At 33.1% G+C, this 20,672-nt stretch overlaps 1 protein-coding gene across 4 annotated transcripts in view; it reads right to left on the reverse strand.

The window, feature by feature from the left end:
- The window catches only part of LOC127064768 (protein qui-1), a 52,331-nt gene that overhangs the window by 29,864 nt on the left and 1,795 nt on the right, over positions 1 to 20,672 (reverse strand). The window contains exon 2 of one of the 4 annotated variants that reach the window (XM_050996331.1): positions 9,525 to 9,690. The exons of 2 other annotated variants lie outside the window; for them this stretch is intronic. The gene's annotated coding sequence lies outside the window, so the exon portion shown is untranslated. Of the gene's footprint in view, positions 1 to 3,018; positions 3,714 to 9,524; positions 9,691 to 20,672 lie in introns of those variants that run through there. One more of the 4 variants, XM_050996340.1, reaches the window with a different exon arrangement.

The following is a 20,672-nucleotide window of genomic DNA, read 5'->3' on the forward strand; positions in this document are numbered from 1 at the left end:
GTCCATATAAACTTTGGCAAATTCAAAGAGAGCTGAGAACCTAAGGAATATCGAAGGGAGAATAACGCGATAGGACGCCCTATGCATAGGTTTTAATGAGTTAAGCGCGTCAAACTCACGACAGTTTCTATATTCTAAAGAGAATATTCAACGAAGAGAAAGTAAAGAGAAACTGATATGGGATGGATCGTCGAAACTTACATTTTCTTTTTTTTTTCTCGCTTTGTCCCGTCGAATATAAGGATAGAGATGATCGCCGAAGTCCCATGGGATCAGCCGAAAGCTGTCGGAGTAAGACGTAAAAGAAGAGTTCTCATCTCTCCAAGTGGAAAATAGGTACGGCTCTGCTGATTAAATCAGGAAGAAAGTTTTTCAGGAGTAACGCCGAATTTCTCGTTTATCGCTTTTGCTAGATGTCCCTCACGCTTTTACTGTATATACCCCGGGGATCGTAAGCTGTATATGTGATCGAAAATTGACGTTTTTTATCGATCCTTTGTCCGATACCTTGTCTTCCAACTAAACAAGTTTTTCAACCTTTACATTCTGATATACGAAAGAAAATTTGACAGTTACGTGTCTGAAAGACGCATCGTTTGTCGTAGGAAAAAGTTTACGCTTTCGGGCACGTTCCAATTTCAAATTGAGCTCCTTTTCCCAAATTTTCATTTAGTCACGTTTCGAGTTCTAACAAATATATATATATATATATCGTATAAACTCATGTTTTATAGTAGTATTAGTCTCCGTTACAATCATCGATACTATTTATAGTGTACCGAAAGCTTGAACATCTGTTAAATAATATCGTGTATTAACGAAAATTGATTTTCTTTATTTAAGTTCATCTACGTAATAATAATCTATGTAATATTACACGCAATTTAAATTCTTAAAATATAATACTAACGTAATTTTAGGGGAAATAACGGTATTGCTGTTATATACGTCCATGAAAATTAGTAGGTCGTGTTCTTATTTGCGCTGACCAAGGACTACTATAGTATACTATATTTATTCTCTCTTTATCTCTATTTCTGTCTCTCTGTTTCTCTTTTCCTCGTTCTTTCTCTCTTTCTCTTCATATTGCTCGTTAAATGAACATCACTTTAGGATTATTTTTTGTTTGATCAACTGAAAAATGAATCATATATAGAAGAATCCTTTTAGTTGAGAAACCTTTCCGGATCTTCCCGGCAATGTTAGTAACAGAAATTTTCTAAAGGCTTACGCGCTACTTTCGCTTCGTCGATTTGAAATGGTACTTCGCTTACAGCGCTTACGACGGCATCCACTTTAATGGAAACGATTTTGCTTCCGTTACAAATTTCTTCTTCCCGTAAAAGCTAGAAAAAGATAAAAACGGCAACCTCTAAAATTCTTCTAATTTTTTTCAAGTTTAAACGAGAAAAAGAAATCAAAGAGTATCAAAGAAAAAAAAATCAATTTTCCTGTCAAAGAGTCACCGCTCGGAACGTGAATTTTCGTTCGACGAAGTTATATTTAGTTACTCGACGTATAATCGATAAGGTATGTACATATCAAATAAAAGCGGAATTATTGTTCATTTTGTTAACGGATATTTATTAACGAGGAAACCATTCGTGAAATGCTTATTATGAAAACGAGGAAAAAAAAGTAAAAGGACAAATAATAACGTGAAATTACAAAACGATCGGTAGAAATGATCGATCGGTATGTAAATGCAACGAATCTAGACACGCGAATGTTATTACCTCGATGCGAATCTGAGAAAGAAGCAATCAACAGGCTTCATTGATATACATCACCCAGAACCGGAAGAATCGTCGAGAAACGAAAGACAAAGGAGATTGAAAATTAACTAGGTCTCTGAAAAGGAACACGGCCGATTGTAATAATTTTCCGTCTATTTTAGCCTCCTCTTCTCCTTCATCTCTCTTTGTTTATTTCGTTTATTTCGTTATCGACGAGATACAATCACTTATAGAAAAAAGTTTTCTTCGTGCATAACAACAAATACACTACAACGTATCGAACGTCCTTCAATGACGATCAACATTTTCTTTTTCTTTATTTCTTGTTTTTTTTTTTCGCGTAACCTACGAGCGAAAAGAGGATTATCGATCGGATTCGTAGAAGCCGTGAAGAGATTTACTCGAGATTCATTTCTATTTAAATCCATCTTGCATTGCTTTCATCGCCAAATATTTGAAAAATCCAACGGGATGCTCGCTCTCATTACGATCTAATTTATTACGTTACTATAGCGAAGAATTCCTTTCAGTAATATCTGTCTGATTTGATTCTCTCGCCGTGGAAATCGTTCGATGACTACTAAAAAGAGATAATGGATAAGATACGATCTTGAAAGATTGAAGACTCGATAGCTTCCTATTACCGGTAGAAAAAGCTAGCCGGATATAAGACTGCTTCCCTGCTGATGTACTCTCGACACTTTCGTTGAGCGTACAAAGCTACTACGATTCATCGAAGGTTTTTCTCCTTTCACGAGGAAATATCCGAGAAACTAGACTTTTCTTCTACTCTTTCATTCTGCCACTATTACGTACTAAATTCACTAAAATCGAATATTCGATTTTCATTTCTTACGAACAAAGAAACGTGATCGAACGAAATTAAATCGGCAATATTTACGCAAAGAAATATTTCTATCGTCTGCTTTCGCTAAATAATATTCGCAATACATTTATCTGCATAAGTTAAATTATTATACGTCGATGATCATTCGATATTTGAGTATCATTTCTCGAGATGTAATATCCAAATTGCATCTAAACGGAGATATTACATTGGCAATAAATTTGTCGACATGTCGATACGTCGCGATAAGTTCCGAGCGCACACGTGGTATATCGTGTAATAATAAATCTGGAGGAACGGCTGGCAAAGGGGTTCGAAGCTGCGAGTTCTCTCCCATCCCCGATCGATATTTATTATATCGTACGTACTTACGACGCTTGCGTTGTCTACGGATTAGATTCGGAGGCTGTAAATTATAAGAAACATATTACTTACTTCAAATATGTGACGACTTTTGCGATAGAACAGAAATGCTTCACTTCATCACTCTCGGCGATCCAAAGACAGACTGAATTGTAACGTAAAAGCAAGGTCGATTTAACTAAGTAAGACGTATCTATGTATATACACAAATACGTTCGACCTAGTCTTCAATGTTTATCGCGTCAATACATGATACGTGACATACCCGATGACTCATGTAAATAAATTTCAAAAGAAATATGTACATACATAAACATCAAAGTTCTTCGATTCCAAGAACTTTTTTTCTGTACTTTTTCACCGGGATCATGGAATAAATTTATTCGAGCTCTTCCCCACGCTACGACTTTTCTAACTTTCCTTCTCCTATTTCCTTCCCTTGCTTAATCCCTCCCAAGAGAAGCGGTAAAAGAAAAGCGACAGTGACGCGTGATCGTGTCTTCAATGAGTTTCCGCATGCTATTAAATTATGCTCACGATAATGAGGTTTCGCAAATTAAATGAAACAACAGGCCGTAAGAACGCCTACCAGCACTTCAACGCCGTCTTTTCCATTCTAAGAGGCCTTCGAGAGAAGAGTTAATTTGCACTGGCAAGCCTCGTTCACGCTGTTACCAACGAGCTACCAACGATTTTTCAAAGAGTATCTGGGCGAGAACGATTTAGCGAGGAAGACCAAAGTTAAAATTAAAGGAAAGTGGCTCTCCTTCGAAGGACATCGTTAATTCCCTTGACGCTCTCGTTATGTTGGAAATAAAGCTAGGAAAGTTGTAACGATCGAGAAAAGGAAAAGAAAAAGAAAAAAAAAAAGGACACGAAAGTTCGACGATTACTTTTGTTTCCATGTCTAACCACTAAAAAATGAATAGATATGCTAATTGCTCGGTCAAGTTCAATATTCGATTTTCTGCGACGTATCTACGAAGGAAACTTACTTGACATTTTAGCGAGTTTGATTACCAACTAAAATCATTCAACCACAACGGATATTTTGTAATTGAATATACCACAAACTTTGTTCTAACGCATCACTTAAGAAACTTAATTCACATTGACGTCAATGTAGACAAAGGGAGAAGTTTACGTCGTCCATCGAAATTTGAAACACCCACGAACGTCATAGATGATATTTATTAGTACCGTATGACTTATACTTCGTCTATAATTCAGGAAGGAAATGATATCTATCTACCGTAAGTAATATCATAGTTTCTCGAGAATAGAAGATGATATTGATGTCAAACGAAATACAGGAAATTTCGTTAAATTACTTGAAACGTCAGTAAACTAAAGGTTCCTTCAACGAGAAATCCTTTCTATAATTTATATAAACGACGAGAACGCAATCTAAAGTCAGTGTTTGAAGACGTTCATATCGTCTTACTAAATATGCTCAAGAAAAGTACCATTAGAAGTACCTCTCTTAATCTTTCAAAAACTAAAGCTTCAGCTCGACCGAGTATCAAGGGATCTTGCTTCTAACGACTACGACTCTCTGCAGTGAACAATCGAAACAATGAACTTCCGTCGACTTGTTTCTATGAATCTGGGTCGCGCTTCGTATGAAGATATTAAAAAATTTAAATGCACGGTCAAAAATAAAAACAAGAAATTTCATTTTAAACTATCTCAAAATGAGCAACGATATGAAAACTATATACATCTATATATATACATACATATATATATATGTATGTATGTATGTATGTATGTATGAAAAGTAACTATATCATTTTCAACGAATTAACGATCATCCGAAGTAGACGTTTCAAGGAAACAACGGTCGAAATGTATGGCTGTAATTGTAAATGAAAAAGAATGAGCGTATTCCCCATGCAATTTATTTTACCCGTGAACATCGAATCTCCATTTCAGCTTTACAGCATCAGCCAAACTCATTTATTATCCCGTTCCTTCCTCTCCTAACAGTTCGTAGACAAAGTATTTTTCCTCGAAGCAGACTTCTTAAAAAATTCTTAAAGTTTATTAATTTATCGTATATCATCTTATAAGCAAGTATCACAAAACATATTGTAAAATATAACTTTTTTTAAAAAATAAAGTACACAACTCTACGAAGTTTCCTTAATATCTGTATAAAAAAAAATAATAATAAAAAAATAAAAAAAGAGTTTTATTAAATAAAACTTTTTTAGAGTAATAAAATTCGATTCTCATGGATATATAGAAAAATATATTTAATGATATGCAAAATATAAAAAAAGAACTTTCTTCTTACTGTTACTATGTTATATAATATCACGATCAGAAGGAACGATAACTATGTACTATATTAAAATTTGAAACTAAAATGCACTTTACTCATTAATTATATCCATGGATGCGTTAAAGGTATGCTCCGAAGTAGCACGATTCGAATTATCCGAAACATGCATAAAAATTTGAGGGAAGTTTCCTTGACAATATCATCACGTAGAACTTTGTCATTGTCGTTCAACGACGAGCGAATAATGGAGCTGCTTTTATAATTATGATGGCAAATTAATTAATAGATCAAAGAGAAGATAAAAGCGTCGAATTTAATTACAACCGTTTTGACATATTCGATTATATCAAACTCACATTGATCGTCCGTGATACCATACGACGATGCTTTCCCCAAATTTATTATTATATTATTTCTACTATTAAATATATTATTATTTTAGAAAGGATAAATTTTCAATGTTACGATTTCTAATTGTTTCTAATCGATCTCTTTTTTTTTTCTTTCCATTCTTTTATATCGATATATGTGAAAAAGACAAAAATTCTTACTAACGATACTGGAAAGGTCAAAGACAGAAACGTGAAATATCGGGCTTTCACGTTAATGCAGCGAACGCGCCAACTTCTGGATGCGTCGATTTGTTATCACCGCACAGAGAGAGAGAGAGAGAGGTTGCCCTACTTAGAACTTACGTACTTCGCTTCTCTCTTCTCACAGTCGGGAAGCAAAAACGCTATGATAAATATCGAGTAAGAAAATCTCGATCATTAGAATCGAAGAAATCTCAGGTAATTATTTGCAGCTTTTGAAAATATTAAATAACGTGAAGTAAGACTCTTGATATCGTTTAAAATTAATAATTAAATAAAGCTATAAAAGATTTTATATTTTGATAAAGTCGAGAAAGATATAGTTCCTCGAAGAAGTCGTAATTTCAAATAGAAGGAAAAAGACTTTAATGGCTTTAAAGAAAGAAGTAGGATTGTTTCGAATAGCACTAGGTAATTACCGTGAAATACAAACGATGGTAACGAACGAGCGAAAAGTCGATGGTAGCTGAAACAAGAAACGCAAGAAATACAACTAGCAGTACCAATTTAAACCTATAGTACACACGCTTGACAAAAAACAAACAAAAAAGTAGTACTCTGAAGAGTAAATTTACTATTGTCTTTGTTACGAACTGTGCTCGTTTTGTTAACAATCGTTATCCGTAGCACACTTCGATTTAAATGAAAACAACAAAATCGTACTTCACCATCATTCGTTTCTTTGACAAAAATTCGTCCATTGATATGTCAAACATGATACAAAGTGAGATTCGTTAATTCTTTAGAATAATTCTGTCAACTTTGAAGTCAAAACGATCATAGATATATATGTATGCTTTCAATATTATTGCGTTTTCTAAAATAAAATAAACTTAATTTTTATTCAAAGATTAATAATCGCGAGGTATAAATTATTACTTAATGTATATAACTATACACAGTTCTAGTACAGTAAAGTATTATTTGTAGAAGAAAGTGTATTTATACTAATATAAGTTATAACAAATATATTGTAACTATATATCGATATAAATATATTATTACTAGTATTGAATTGTATAATCTTTTTTTAAATACGAAAATGAAAATTAGTTCACACAAAGAATCAAGTCAAACCATAAAATGAAAAATAGTTTTTTTTTTATATTTGAAAAGTGTGACAGACGACGATAAGAATGGAATAATTTGAAAATGCTGATACTTCGTCGAGTGTCAATAGACAAACTCTCGTGCATATTATTGCATGAGAGCAACTTTTGAAAAAGGAAATCCCGCAACATGCTTGCTATGATCTAGATTGTCACAAAGATCACGTCACTTTAGTATTCACAAGACGAAGTATGCGATACTCTCGTCCTTTAAAAAATATTAAAATAGCAACAATGGAACAAAGAGACAAGATAGAAGAAATACATACACACGAAGATATCTGGATAATACTGACATGCTTTCAACTTACCAACGATTTATCTTTTGCTATTTCGATGCAATATGAATTCTTTTGTCATACACTATCACTTCTTATTCCATCTTTTTTATAAACATCTTCTGAGATGATAACGCTTTTGAAGCTTTTACAATATTTCAAAAGAAATTCTTTGAAAAATCGAGACGTTCGAAATATCGACGTAAATCCCATTTAATCAATCCCGAAGATCCGATTAATCTATACGCGTCAATTGAAAAAATTTATGATACGATATAAGATTATAAATCCAACTTCCAATATTTAAATTTAATGTAGAAACGATACAAATTAAAATTAAACTTTTATTGAAATTCTGTCAAATTCTATCCGTTCTTTTAATATACGATCGATTAGAAGTTTAATTTACATCGAACAATTCCGAGATATAATGAAGGAAGAAGAAGAAGAAGAAACTTTTATCTGAATAAGGATTCAGCAAAAAGTAAGTTAAACTTGCAAGTAAATAAATTTGAGACTTATATAAATTAAAAGTAAAAGTGTAATGCGAAGATACGATCTTTCGATATTATATACTTCATGATTAAAGAAGAGCGTAATTATCGTGAAAAAGTTTTTGCGGGTGCATCGTGGAATAATTATTCGTAAAAAAGAAAAAAAAATCTTTTATCACTATCCTTTGAAAGCGCATAACGATCAAATGCAAGTAAATCCACAAGTTCGATCAAAAGCAAGCAACTTTTCTAGAAATGATTGAACTTAATAACTTATCGAAAGAACTGAGGAAAAAAGAGACTTTTTTTATATCGTTCAACTAGAAAAGCAGTGCGTATAGTATCAAATAAGTATCATCAAGCATGTCACATTTCTGCGAGTTAAGAGTTTTTCTTCTCATCCACTCAATCTTCCACACGTTTACCCTCGACCGACGTCTGTTACAATCGATGTCTATCAAGCATAACAATATATTATATAATAGTTACATATATATGTATATATATATATATATATATATATATGTACCTGTAATAATCGATAATAATCACGTAATATAACCAAGAAATGAATTTTCGCTTAAATTCAATTCCGATAACGTATACATATGGTATCTTTGTTAAACGAAACGAGAATGAACGAGCATCAATTTCCATTTGGGAAATGAAAAACTCAGAAACGAGAGTAGAACGAAACTAAAAGTAGACTCTATATCAACAGTATTATCTTTAAAAGAACATACAAAGTGTAGGCGTGTAAGTATACGTATGTGTGTGTATCTGTGAATGAAGAATTACCTTACAGCAGGCTTTCTGACTTTCTCGTCGACACTGACAAGATTTGACACAATAACGACACTATCATTAGCTATGAGAAAAGAATGATATATTCTTTTTTTACTTTGTTATCCTTGAGATTAAAGATCGAATGTGTTATCATCGATATAATGACGATTACTTAATCGATTCTATGTTTATCATTTCAAATCGAACGATCAGTCGAATCTCCTATGCATTTCTATGTTTAGCGACGAAAGTGCACGAACCAATCATCTCGAATAACAATCAAACGTTTGTATTACTAGTTGAGATTGTTTTAGATTGATCGCCTGAGAGGTCAATATTTGATTAAGCTACTCACATTATTTCAAAGTTTAGTTAAGAACTTAACGATGGAATAATGAATTAGAAACTCATATGGAACTATCGTATGTTACAGAGATTATAATGTAATCCTTATATCGGCTTGTGAAATTACTCGTTTCCATGAATATTATAGCGCAATATGTGTCTACACAAAGAATCACGATTAGCGAATTATTTCGTTATTTCAAAAATTTTGTTTATTTTCCAAATTCTTCTCCCTCAAAAGAAATATAAATTTTTTGTTTACGTATCTATATCGTAAACTAGCTGATAAAACAAATAATTCTCATGCGCAAACGTATATTAATATTTCGTTTTGCACATAGTCAAGCGTTATAACAATAACATACGATTCATATATCATAGAACGTATATGTAGATGTTTCCTTTTTTACTTTTCCTTTCTTTTTTGCATAAAAAATTATTTCTGGCAAAATGTTACCACTTAATTTACATCGAAATATTTCGAATCATTCCTATAAAATGAAACGTTCTATTTCGAAAAGCGAACGAAAAGGTTTGTACCTCCTGCGTACATAAAAATGGTTCGCAAAGGAAAGGTAAAAATAAATGTGGCGATTGTTTACATTCGTGTATCACTCTTCAGTGAGCAGGCTCGATATATGCCTAGAAAAACAAACCGGAGAAAGAATAAAGTATGTTCGACCTACATATTTCGCAGTTGCCCATCTATTCGTGATAAGTTTGTCACTCCTGAAGATCGGATGAAGAAGATCGTAAAATTGATGTCAAGAAGTCTTCTATGCGAAGTACTCTCTCAAAAGGCACTTCGATGTCTCTAACACTTGACAGCTATGCACAAGAGAGATCCGCAAACTGAAATGACAGTTAAGTTTTATACCTTACGTTATGAGAACATACCGTGTTGAGCATTTACGTATTATTTTTATCGACCTCAATTTCAGTTTTACTATTATTAGAAATAATACAATTATGTGTTATAATTATGTCTGGTTTGTGTCTAAATCACGAGAAAAAATTAATTTTAAGTAAACATTAAAAAAAGAAAAAGAAGGAAGAAAGGGAAAAAAAAGAAAAGAAACTATCAAATCATCGAATTTTGAATTTCTCGATATATAAAGAACAATAATAAAATCATCGTTATGACTGATTGCTATTAATCTCATTTAGATTTACATAAATTATTAACGAAACGTGAAATGATTATTTACACAAGCGTTCGTTATCTTTGTTCTTAGAAATAACAGATTTATCAATTTGTCAGAGATAACTTTCTATTTAAATGAACTGTTTAAAACGAATTCATCATTATAAATTTCTATGTCATATCTTTTGTACCAAGAAACACCTGCTTTCCTTATTATGCGAGATATCACGACGTAACATTGAAATTCTTAACCAGGCATAATCATAATAATTTATTCTTCTCGTAAAATATGGTGCTATATATTTCTTTTTAATTAACACTAATTACAAACGCTTTGTTTTCTACTGCTACAACGAGAAAAAAAAAACTTTGTTTAATATATTCATAATCGCTGGATGTATACCCAGACATAATTCCGTTGATTTACATAAATTTATAATGCAAAATATTTAATAGCTTCGTTGAACTCATTGCATTAGCTAATTAAAACTCATTAGAATACGAAATCTTTATCGTTGTTTTTTAACCCTCACAATCATAATGATTCTGGTAATAACACAAAGGACAATGCCAAAAGGTCCAATAAAATTTCATTTCGTATTGTATCATATTGAATAATGAGTGTTAGAAAAAGAATTTATCGAGACACGATATCTATACATTTCCTCGTTAATCTTCGTGAAAGAACATACTTTTGAAAAAAGAAAACGTAATAAAAACGAGGCAAGGTTTTACTGTAACACCTGAGTACTAATTTTGTAATGGCCATTAGAGCATGCTTACGATACAATCAAAGTTACATTATCGATGTATCATTGATATTTCACGATACCATCCTGTTTCTATCTAGTACGCACGAAAGACCGCAATGACACGATTAGGTCAAAAGTTCAGCCACCAACAAAGAAACAGGATGCTACTTCGCCGCAATCTGCAAGGTATATATCGTCGTTATGTCATTAATGAGTAATAAATGTAAAAGGTTAAACATGTAATCCATGCAGATGTTTGAATAAATGTATGACTTCTTTAATAAGAAGTAAAACGATCCATCTATTAATTATATTGATTAATATAATTATTCTATTTAAGGTAAAACAAAGGTAACACGTCGATCAGTGCATTTTTTTTATTTTCGAAGGTACGAATATTAAATAAAATATCATCGTGAACATTTAAGGGTAAAGTCCTATAAATATATGTAAATCGAATTTCTCTCGGATCAGGTCGACGAAAAATAAAATTATTTTATACCTCCGTGTAGAAACACTATTACGCCGGAAAACTAAATTTATTCAACGGAGCACAGTACGAATTCAACGTAGTTAAGTGAATCTTGGTGTAGAGTGAAAAGTCTCCGGTGAAGGAACCAAAAGGCAAATAACGCGTTATATTATATTTTATCTCTCCTCGCCCGAATCGTTATCTTTTGTGATATTTCTCTAGTTCTATCTTATCTTTTAGTTTTTTATTGTGATATAAAAAATGTTAAACCGAAACGAGAGAGAGAGAGAGAGAGAGAGAAGCAGAAAGACAAGAATACATTATCGTCGATAAAATTACGTTCGAAGTGCAATATACAAGAAACTTTGTAAATCAAACCAGTCGACGAGGTCAAAAGTTCACCGGTTCATCCGCGGTAACAGCTGGTTGAACGTTTGGACCTATAATTCGATTAGTGAACAGCTGATGAATAAAAAAGTACGAAGGTTTTAAATATTTTAATTCATAAATATGAGCTTAATAATATAACACTTTAATGTGAAAATAAGCTCTTATTTATCCTCTTCTTCTAAATACATACATATACATCCGCTTTGACTTTGTTCTCTTTGAAAACGTTTTCTCAATAAACCTTGGGGTTACATTATTCGTTTCGTGTCAATTATCATTTGCTCCTACGTTTGACATTTTCCTTTGCTCTAAATGCAACAGTTGCAGCGATCGATTGAGAGAATACATTTGGTTGCATGGACCAATATGGATCGATCGCAACGTATTCATGAACATCATAACAACAACCTGAGTATACTTCTTTTCCTTTATCAAATTATCGATGCCTTTGCTTCCAATTGACAATAAATGGACAAACTTCGATCAACGTGCGATCAATATTTCGAAAACAATCGAACTAATAGAATTTTATTATCGACACGACAGATTTTAAAAATTAGCTTCGTTTCCTGTATTGATCGAAAGACTATATTTGGTTATTAATGAATTAATGACAAAATCGATACAGAGGGATCAACTTTATTCAATCCGACCATCGAATTAATTAACATCGATTTAAACTCGTAATGCATCACAGTTGCGTACGAATCGAGAGGATTTCTGTTTTATTGTTAAAAACCGACCTTAATCTATCTCTCATGAAAATCAAGAGTTATACGGCGTATGTGAGATAAAAAAAATAATATAGAAAAAATATTTGTTTCAATGGTAACGTATTTTTTTCACAATGTTCTACACACGTAGCTTACCTTTTGAAAAACCATGTTTTTTTACCATTCTTTTCTCACGCTTTCCATATAAACGAAACAAAGCAAAATAAATTACACAATAATGTTTATTAAATTTCTTTTGAAACAGAAGTATTGATATACGATATAGATTTTAAGACGTAATAATTTTATTTGATAAACTAAATACTTTTCAAATAATCCGTCTCTTTATTTCTTTCATATAATTAATTTTCTTTTATATAAAAATTTTCTTTGATCGAACTTCTCATATAAATACTATCGCTTTGTATCAACAAAGATTCTTTACGTATACTAACAAATTGTAAAAATACATTTGGGTAACCAACGCCATATCCACGGAAATTTCGAGGTTGTGGCTAACGACAGAGGAGATTACCATCTAGACCATGCCGTAGTTAATTCCATTGTAAGTTCTCTAATCTTATATAACTCAATTAATGGTGGATGCTGGGTAAAGGCGTTTGCTATCTCTTATCTTCTATAGTTCTGTCATTGTACAGAAAGTACAATGAGGGTAACAAATTTTACTGTCATGCAGTAAGTGTTCTGTCAGTAAAATTTTCGACAAATTAACGCTAATTGCACGTTTCCAATCAGATAGTGAAGAAAAATGTATATAATAAAAATTACGTATCAATGCGTTTAAAAAAGAAGAAAAATATAAAAAAAAAAAGATTCATAGAAGTCTATCGTAACAATTAACGACAAAATTGGTTGGCTTATCGGGACGGTCTTGAATCTACAGCAAGATATTTCGGCAATATTGCCAAGAGCACAAATCGCTGTTACGTGAACCATGTTACGGAAATTGTGTTAGTAACTACGATGTGCCATGGGTGAAATCTGCAAAATCCATTTTGGGGGCAGTTAACGCTAACGAGCCATCAAGACGAAACGAGAAATGAAAAGGGTAAAATGAGTAATGTTGAAACATCGATCGTAATATCGATCTTTCGTGAAAATCGAACTAGAAAATCAAAGAATCAAAGAGAAAGAGAGAGAGAGAGAAACGGTTCTGAACTTCTCTTACGTTAATGGGTCAATTAAAATAAAAAATGACTATTACGTGACATCATCAATAGATTTGAATCCAAGCCGATCAGGTCCTCTGTAACTATGCTCGTTAATCTTATTCTAGCATAGCTGACGATATAAATGGGAATAAAATTAAAAACAATACGATCGGCCTAGTAATGAATATTGTAACATCGTTCGTTATAGATGTCGCATTACCTGCGCCCTATATGTATTATATTTATAGTATAATGCAAATGAAATTAGTTACCTAAATAAGAAAAGCATTTAAGTATTCCTCAAGGGCTACGAGAATTCCCATTACGGAAATTCCTACGTTAATCGATAATCTCTATTGTGAACTATCCAAGTTAAGTAATTATTGCATAAACTCATTACCCATGCATATAAATTACAACAAATTATATTCTATCCGTTTATAGATATCGTCCTTCATATCATTTTTATTCTCTATTTCTTTTCATATGTTTATCATGTATCATACTATATGAGATTCTGAAATTATTCGAAGACAAGTTCGTTCAAAAAACAATATGAAAAACGATTCTTTTATTCTTTATCAGCAGCTCGCATACATCAACTTGCCTGCACTTTTTTTTATATTTTTTTCTTTCTTCTTCTATTGTTTATAGCAGAAGAGACGCTCCATATATAACATGCAATATTCCAGTTGTCTACCAACGCTCAACTCCGACGGAACAACCGGAGACGGGTCGTTCAAAATGGCGCGTGGAGATTCACCATATAGGGGTTCCTAGATATATGTATATGATCGTGGTAGGAGAAGCGTCGAATGCAAATAACCTCTACGTCAGTAAGCTGTCACGAATGGTTGTGAGTTAAACGGAAAGTGATTTCAGAATGCTTTCTCTCACTTTTTAGTTATCATCGTCAACGGAAGTTTCTACTTCCGGTCGATATATTCAAACATGGCTACCACCGACAAGAGACCTTTCAAATACCTTAACTAAGTTTTCAGCCGTATAATTGTGCAACATTGATTGTAGCAGCACGAAAGCATACATATGTATACGTGCCAGCTAAGGTTCTTTAAACTTTTTATACACGGAAATGGACGTTCGTAAAGGACTTCTAAACTCGTCTAGAGTAAACGTGATCACGTAACTCTTTCATTACGCGAGGCTTTTATATTACCAATGAATAGAATACTAGATTTTATTTGCGATGTTAAATCACAATGTATACCGTCTATTCATATATTCCCCTTGTAAATATATTTTTACTAGCAATTTTGAAAAAAAAATACGTAAAAAAGAGAGAGAGAGAGAGAGAGAGAGAGAAGCAAATATTTTCAATGCTTTCGTAACATTTGTATTATCTAACATTCCAATAAAAAAAAATGATTCATTTGAAAAAGTCGAGTCGACAGACAAATCGATATACCAATAGGTACATGTAAATCCTTTCCATTTTCGCAGTTAATCCTGCCTTCCCTATTCTGGTTCCTCTCCCATTCCGCATCCATCATCGAACGATCTCGTCGAATGAGTTGCGTCTGACTAGTACGAGTCAACACTACTGCCAATTGGAAAACGCAACGAGTAACAACCACGTCTCTCGTCGATTCTATGCAGCTTTTGGTTCTCTCTACGATGAAATCGATGTGAAAATACTAATGCGAAAAATCAACAGAAAGAAAGTCGAACGTCGAATCAACAATTGTTTTTCCCTCTACTGACAAATTCCGAAATAATTCTTATTCGAGGTTACGTATTGAAACATAATTGATAATGGAAGTCTCGCACAGAGAATTTGACGCTTTAGTGAATGTTTCCGTACTTCGTAACGTTGCTGCAACATGTACCGGCTGCTGCTGCTGGCTAGCCATTGTATCATTATACAGCAGGAAGTTCCGATGAGTAATACCCGAGATGAACCACCCGCCTCTATGCTTGCTTTGGTTCCCCAAATGAAACACTTTCACCGTTATCGTAATAAATATTAGAAGGAAAACTCATGCTATACTACGTTAGACGCTACGAGAATTGACAAGAAAAGAACATTAATTCGACCTCTTTTCATTGAACTCTGTTTGTCTTTCCGATGGAAAAAAAAGAAAGAAAGAAAAAAGAAAAAAAAGATCACTTTTCAAAAACTGTCTATGTAGTAATGAACTATTTTTAAAATTCTCTATAAAACCATCTCTCCGTCGTACTATCTTTAGTTTTAGAGTCTCCTATTGCTTTTTATATCTTCCCACACGAACTTATTTTACCTTTTCCATTTTATCCGAAATAAAATAAGGGATCGTCGAACTTTGTTCTCTAATTTTTCGTTCCACACGGAAACGCAATATCAATGTCACGATATATTTCGTGAGACGTAGCTAATACAAAGCAAAAGGTCAGACCGCGTCATTACAAAAGGAGAGTCAACGATACGACCTTACGATAGGACCGTGTCGATCGTCGTCCAATCGAGACAACGCGGATCACGATAGCGTCTCTCCTCCATCGTACCTTTCTACCCATATAAAGCCCTTCCAGCTCACAGCGGGTTCTCTCAAAGTCTAATAAGTCCTTTCCATCAATTTGCTTCCTTCGCCAACACCCTCCTCCATTCGCTCTTCTTCCCCTTTTGTTCGTCTCCGCACTCGATCGTACATCACCTCGTAACTGTGGCTCCTGAGAAAGCTTTCTACCAATCGAACGATCGTTTTCAAAGAAGTATACGGTCGCATCGTTCAAATCGATTGCCACCGATTATACTCAAATCCATTACTCTCACGTAGAGATTTTCCGAACGCTTCAACTAATCGATACGACGCTGATCTTCGAACATTGTTTCTTTCAACGAAGAAGGGGAAATAAAAAGAAAAGGAACGTAAATAAGTAAAGTTTGCATTTACGAAGATCCAAAGTAAAACGCAGAGAAATCCATTACGTTTCACTTTGATAGAGAATGGACGAAAAGTTCTTAGGTGAGTTTAAAAATCAATTAGAAACTTTTCTTGAAACTTTTTAAACTTGTAATTAGGCTTAGTTTTATAATCGGAAAAATAAAAAAAACATAAATCTAAAAAGTCTCGACGAAGAATGATTGATTTTTAAAATTACCTGAGAACATTTGTCCAATACGATTTCTTTCATTAAAACAAATTGCTCGTAAAAAATACATCTACGAGGAAATAAGCATCGATTTTCTATCTAAAAAAATTTTTAGCGAAACGAACGTACAAAATGCAAATCGCTGTGGAGTTTCCAAAGTTAATACGTTTCAACACGGCCGCGAGCGAATTTATGCACCATACGAATTTATAATAGCCGTTATACTTTTTCCCGTTATTTTATTCGTCGCTCCAAAAATGACACGTTTCACGGGCTAATTGGATTTCTCGGGGTTCGTCGAAAGGGTCTAGGAAAGTCAAATATCGGAGAGCAAAAGTTACCTTGGTATTTAATCACGCGTGATGGAACTAAATGGATGAAGGACGATCGTGTGAAATAAAAACACGCTCGCGCGCGCACACACGCATAGGGAAAAAAAATTTTGTCTGCCGATAAAACGTAAACTCTCGAGCTCAATCGATCAATAATATTATTTATACGATAAAATCTAATATTTAAGCTCGAATATATATCGTATATACACATAAATGCGATATATATATAATATATATATATATATATACACACATATATATATATATATATATATATATATACACATATGTGAGTGCAGACATTTTAACAAATGTTCCTGTAGCTTTATCCTTCTTTTCCAAATAATTCTGATAACGTGTACATGTACCTACGTGTATATACACATACATGCATACATATAAACTCCATATCGTATGTACGTATTACGTATGTGTATATTATATATATCTACTATGTATATGTACTCCAATGATAAACGACCGCGTGTGTAATGTTCCACGGAAACCTTTTACTTCCACTTCTTCAGGATATTTACACGCATCTATAGACGTACACAATGGCACGAACATTTGCAAGGGATCGACCTCATTATTTGCCTAAAAGCTTCGCGTTACACCGAGATGATTCGTTGAAACAGCTTCGCGCTTGAGAAATCGAACAGTACACAGATAGCTAAATACATATGTACGTAGTAGACTATGTATTATAGAAGTAATTGCAAATACTTCAGAATGGTACAATCTCCCATTTCGATTTAATTTCGATTCGATGCAAATACAAGGAGGGGCTAAAAATTCCTTAGTAATTTTAAAAATCAATTACTCTTATCCGAGACTTTTTAGGCTAATCAATCTTTTCTTTTTCTTTCTTCTTTTTCCAGATCGTAAAATTACAAGCCAAGTTCGAAACACTGCAAGTCTAAAAAGACTCGATTTTAAAAAAAACGTAACAATTTTTGCGACTGCTTGGAAACTTTTCATTACAACGATTTATAGGTACGTATAAATTATTGAATATTATTAGAATGGGAATGATATACGTAACGACGCTTTTGTTAATACAGTTCGAAAAATTCGTCAAAAGTTTGGAACAGGTAAAATCGCAAACACTGCTTCGCTAATTGTAAGTTCGCGAAAGGAATAAGCAACGGCAAGGTGTTAATTGTATTTGACGCTTTACCGCGTTGCATGCTCGCTTGTCTCTCAAATGTTTGCATGGATAGTAAACAATCTTGCTTACGGCAGACACGCACACACATGAATACAATACATACGGCCAACCGCTTTGCTTCTGAGCTGGAATACACGAGCGAGGACAAACGAATAATCAGAGCGAATGATACGTAAGCGAGTTGGTATATATATATATATATATATATATATATATATATATATATAATCGTTGAAAAATAAGAAATAATGTGTAATGTAAAATAGAAATTTTAATTAATTCTCTTTGAATTCATTGTTGGAAAAAAATGACGAGAGAATAATATTCTCAAAAAAGACAAAAGTATATAGAAGCTGTGGATATTAATGCCTCGAGCCAAATCGATGACAATAACATCGATCGTAACTAGTTTTGTGATATAGAAAATTTTTATCATCTCGTGTCACACGACGATATATACATAGAGCGTCAATTTTAAGAGCATATATCTATTGCTTGCTCGAAAGGCCATAGCCGATATATTCCTGCGATATTATATTCTGCGAGGATGTAAATAGGTTCTTTATATATAGCTCGATATCCTAGAAAATTGGATTTATCCTATCGTACCTTCGATATCTGCATGTAGCATAAGCACAAAAATGATCTGCAAAGTGTGTGCATTCTTTTTTCTTTTTATTTTCTTCTATTACAAAAACAACAAAGTATATATCTACTTCGGATATGACCGGAAAATTTTTAAATGTCAACGAAAAATTTAATAGCAAGGAAGTAATAATTATTCGATTAAAGATTTTCAATTTTATATTCAAACGTCTATCATTATTTAATTTCTTAATCCGACCATATCTAAATACATTCATTAAAATTGTGGTAATTAATTACCTGGATCGCATCCATTTATTTCAACATTCCCAAGCGCGATAGCATTGGTTAATTTAAGAAATGGAAAATTTCGAGATTAAACCACTATCCAAGCTCTCACGTCTATTTTCAAAGCTACTTTTTCCACTACTTACGTGAATTGACTCGTATGCTACGTATAAAACGTCTATCCTCGTAAAAAATTCACTTTGTACCAGAAAGAACGATGCGGATTCGGTCTAATTGAATTAATTATTTAACTGCCAATACGAAAGAGTCTATATATCGATCAATCACTGTCGAACTCATTTACGTTCGTAAAAGGTTTAAACGAACTGCCGGACTGACAATTTGAAATACGAAAAAATGTAACAACTATGTGCTATACTGAAACTATTCCTCAATATTATAAAATCTCATTCATATGTAACTAATCGTTAAAGTCAACTTTTTTTGCGCTGGATTATTTCAAGTGAGAAAACTGCTTGTATCGTGTAAAAAGATAAAAAAAAATAGTGATAGATAGATAGATGGATAGATGGACAGGTAGATAGATAGAGAGAGAGAAAGAGGGAGAGAAAGAGAACGAAAAAGTTAAACTATTAAATTCGGGAATTTGAAGTAAGATAAATTGTCCGAGATACTTCGCTATTCTTGAGTGTAGCTACAAAAAGGAAAAGTATTTGGGTTTGGTGGAAATGGGGACTCTAAAGGTGGGGTTCTTCATTTTTCAAGGAGAGCTGAGATGAAATTCTTTTGCACGAACTAGCGAGAAAGAAAAGAAGACAAAGAAACAGAAAGAAAGTAAACGGACCTCACGAGCTGGATAATGCAAGGCGGAATGACGCGCCATCGCGACCAAGTGACTAATGATGGAGAAATCTTTTACGAACAATAATGATCATAAAAAGTAGAAGAAAAAATCTACGACATCGGGATTCATCGACATTTACTGATTGTGAATAGCTTTCTTCTTTTTCTACCCTTGTTGGAAGTGGATGAAATAGCGAAGAGCTAAATGTTCTAAAGCATGCCCTTGAATAACATACACGCATACATTACATACATACATACATACATACATACATACATACAAATACACGAGACCCCTATTTAGTTTATGGATAACATGAACAACGGACAGTTTGCTAATTAATAGCACTAATTAAAAGGTTTCTATCGTTTGACTCGTCGTGCCTTTACGATGTACATTTTACAACAGTTATTGTATTCTGTTAACTTTTCATCATTCATATTTCTGACACTTGAGAAAACTTATACGTATTACGATAAATATTAGCAAATGATATTTTATATGAAAAATTAAAAACGATTATAGTCGTCGACGATGTTTACAGTAATTTAGGAAAAGATACGTCAATACGATCGGTGATTCTTCCAGTAAGCAAAAGGATCGTGTTACTATCGTAAAGTAGGGCCGTTCGATATATTTGATGTACATACATACATACATATGTACATACATCATACATACTATATAAATAGTATATACATCCACACATACATCAGCATACACATCATATATATATATATATATATATATATATATATATAAAGATACATACATAAAGCCTCGGTTAGGACATTTCTTTGTTCCTCTAATCGATTCGGTCGATATCGCGAGACACGCGCAAATTGCAGATAAAATGCGTTTAGGAATTCCGCCGACTCTCTTTCTCTCATTTATTTTTTACATCTATATATATATAT

This window comes from Vespula vulgaris, chromosome 1 (assembly GCF_905475345.1).
Source record: "Vespula vulgaris chromosome 1, iyVesVulg1.1, whole genome shotgun sequence".
NCBI classification, from domain to species: domain Eukaryota; kingdom Metazoa; phylum Arthropoda; class Insecta; order Hymenoptera; family Vespidae; genus Vespula; species Vespula vulgaris.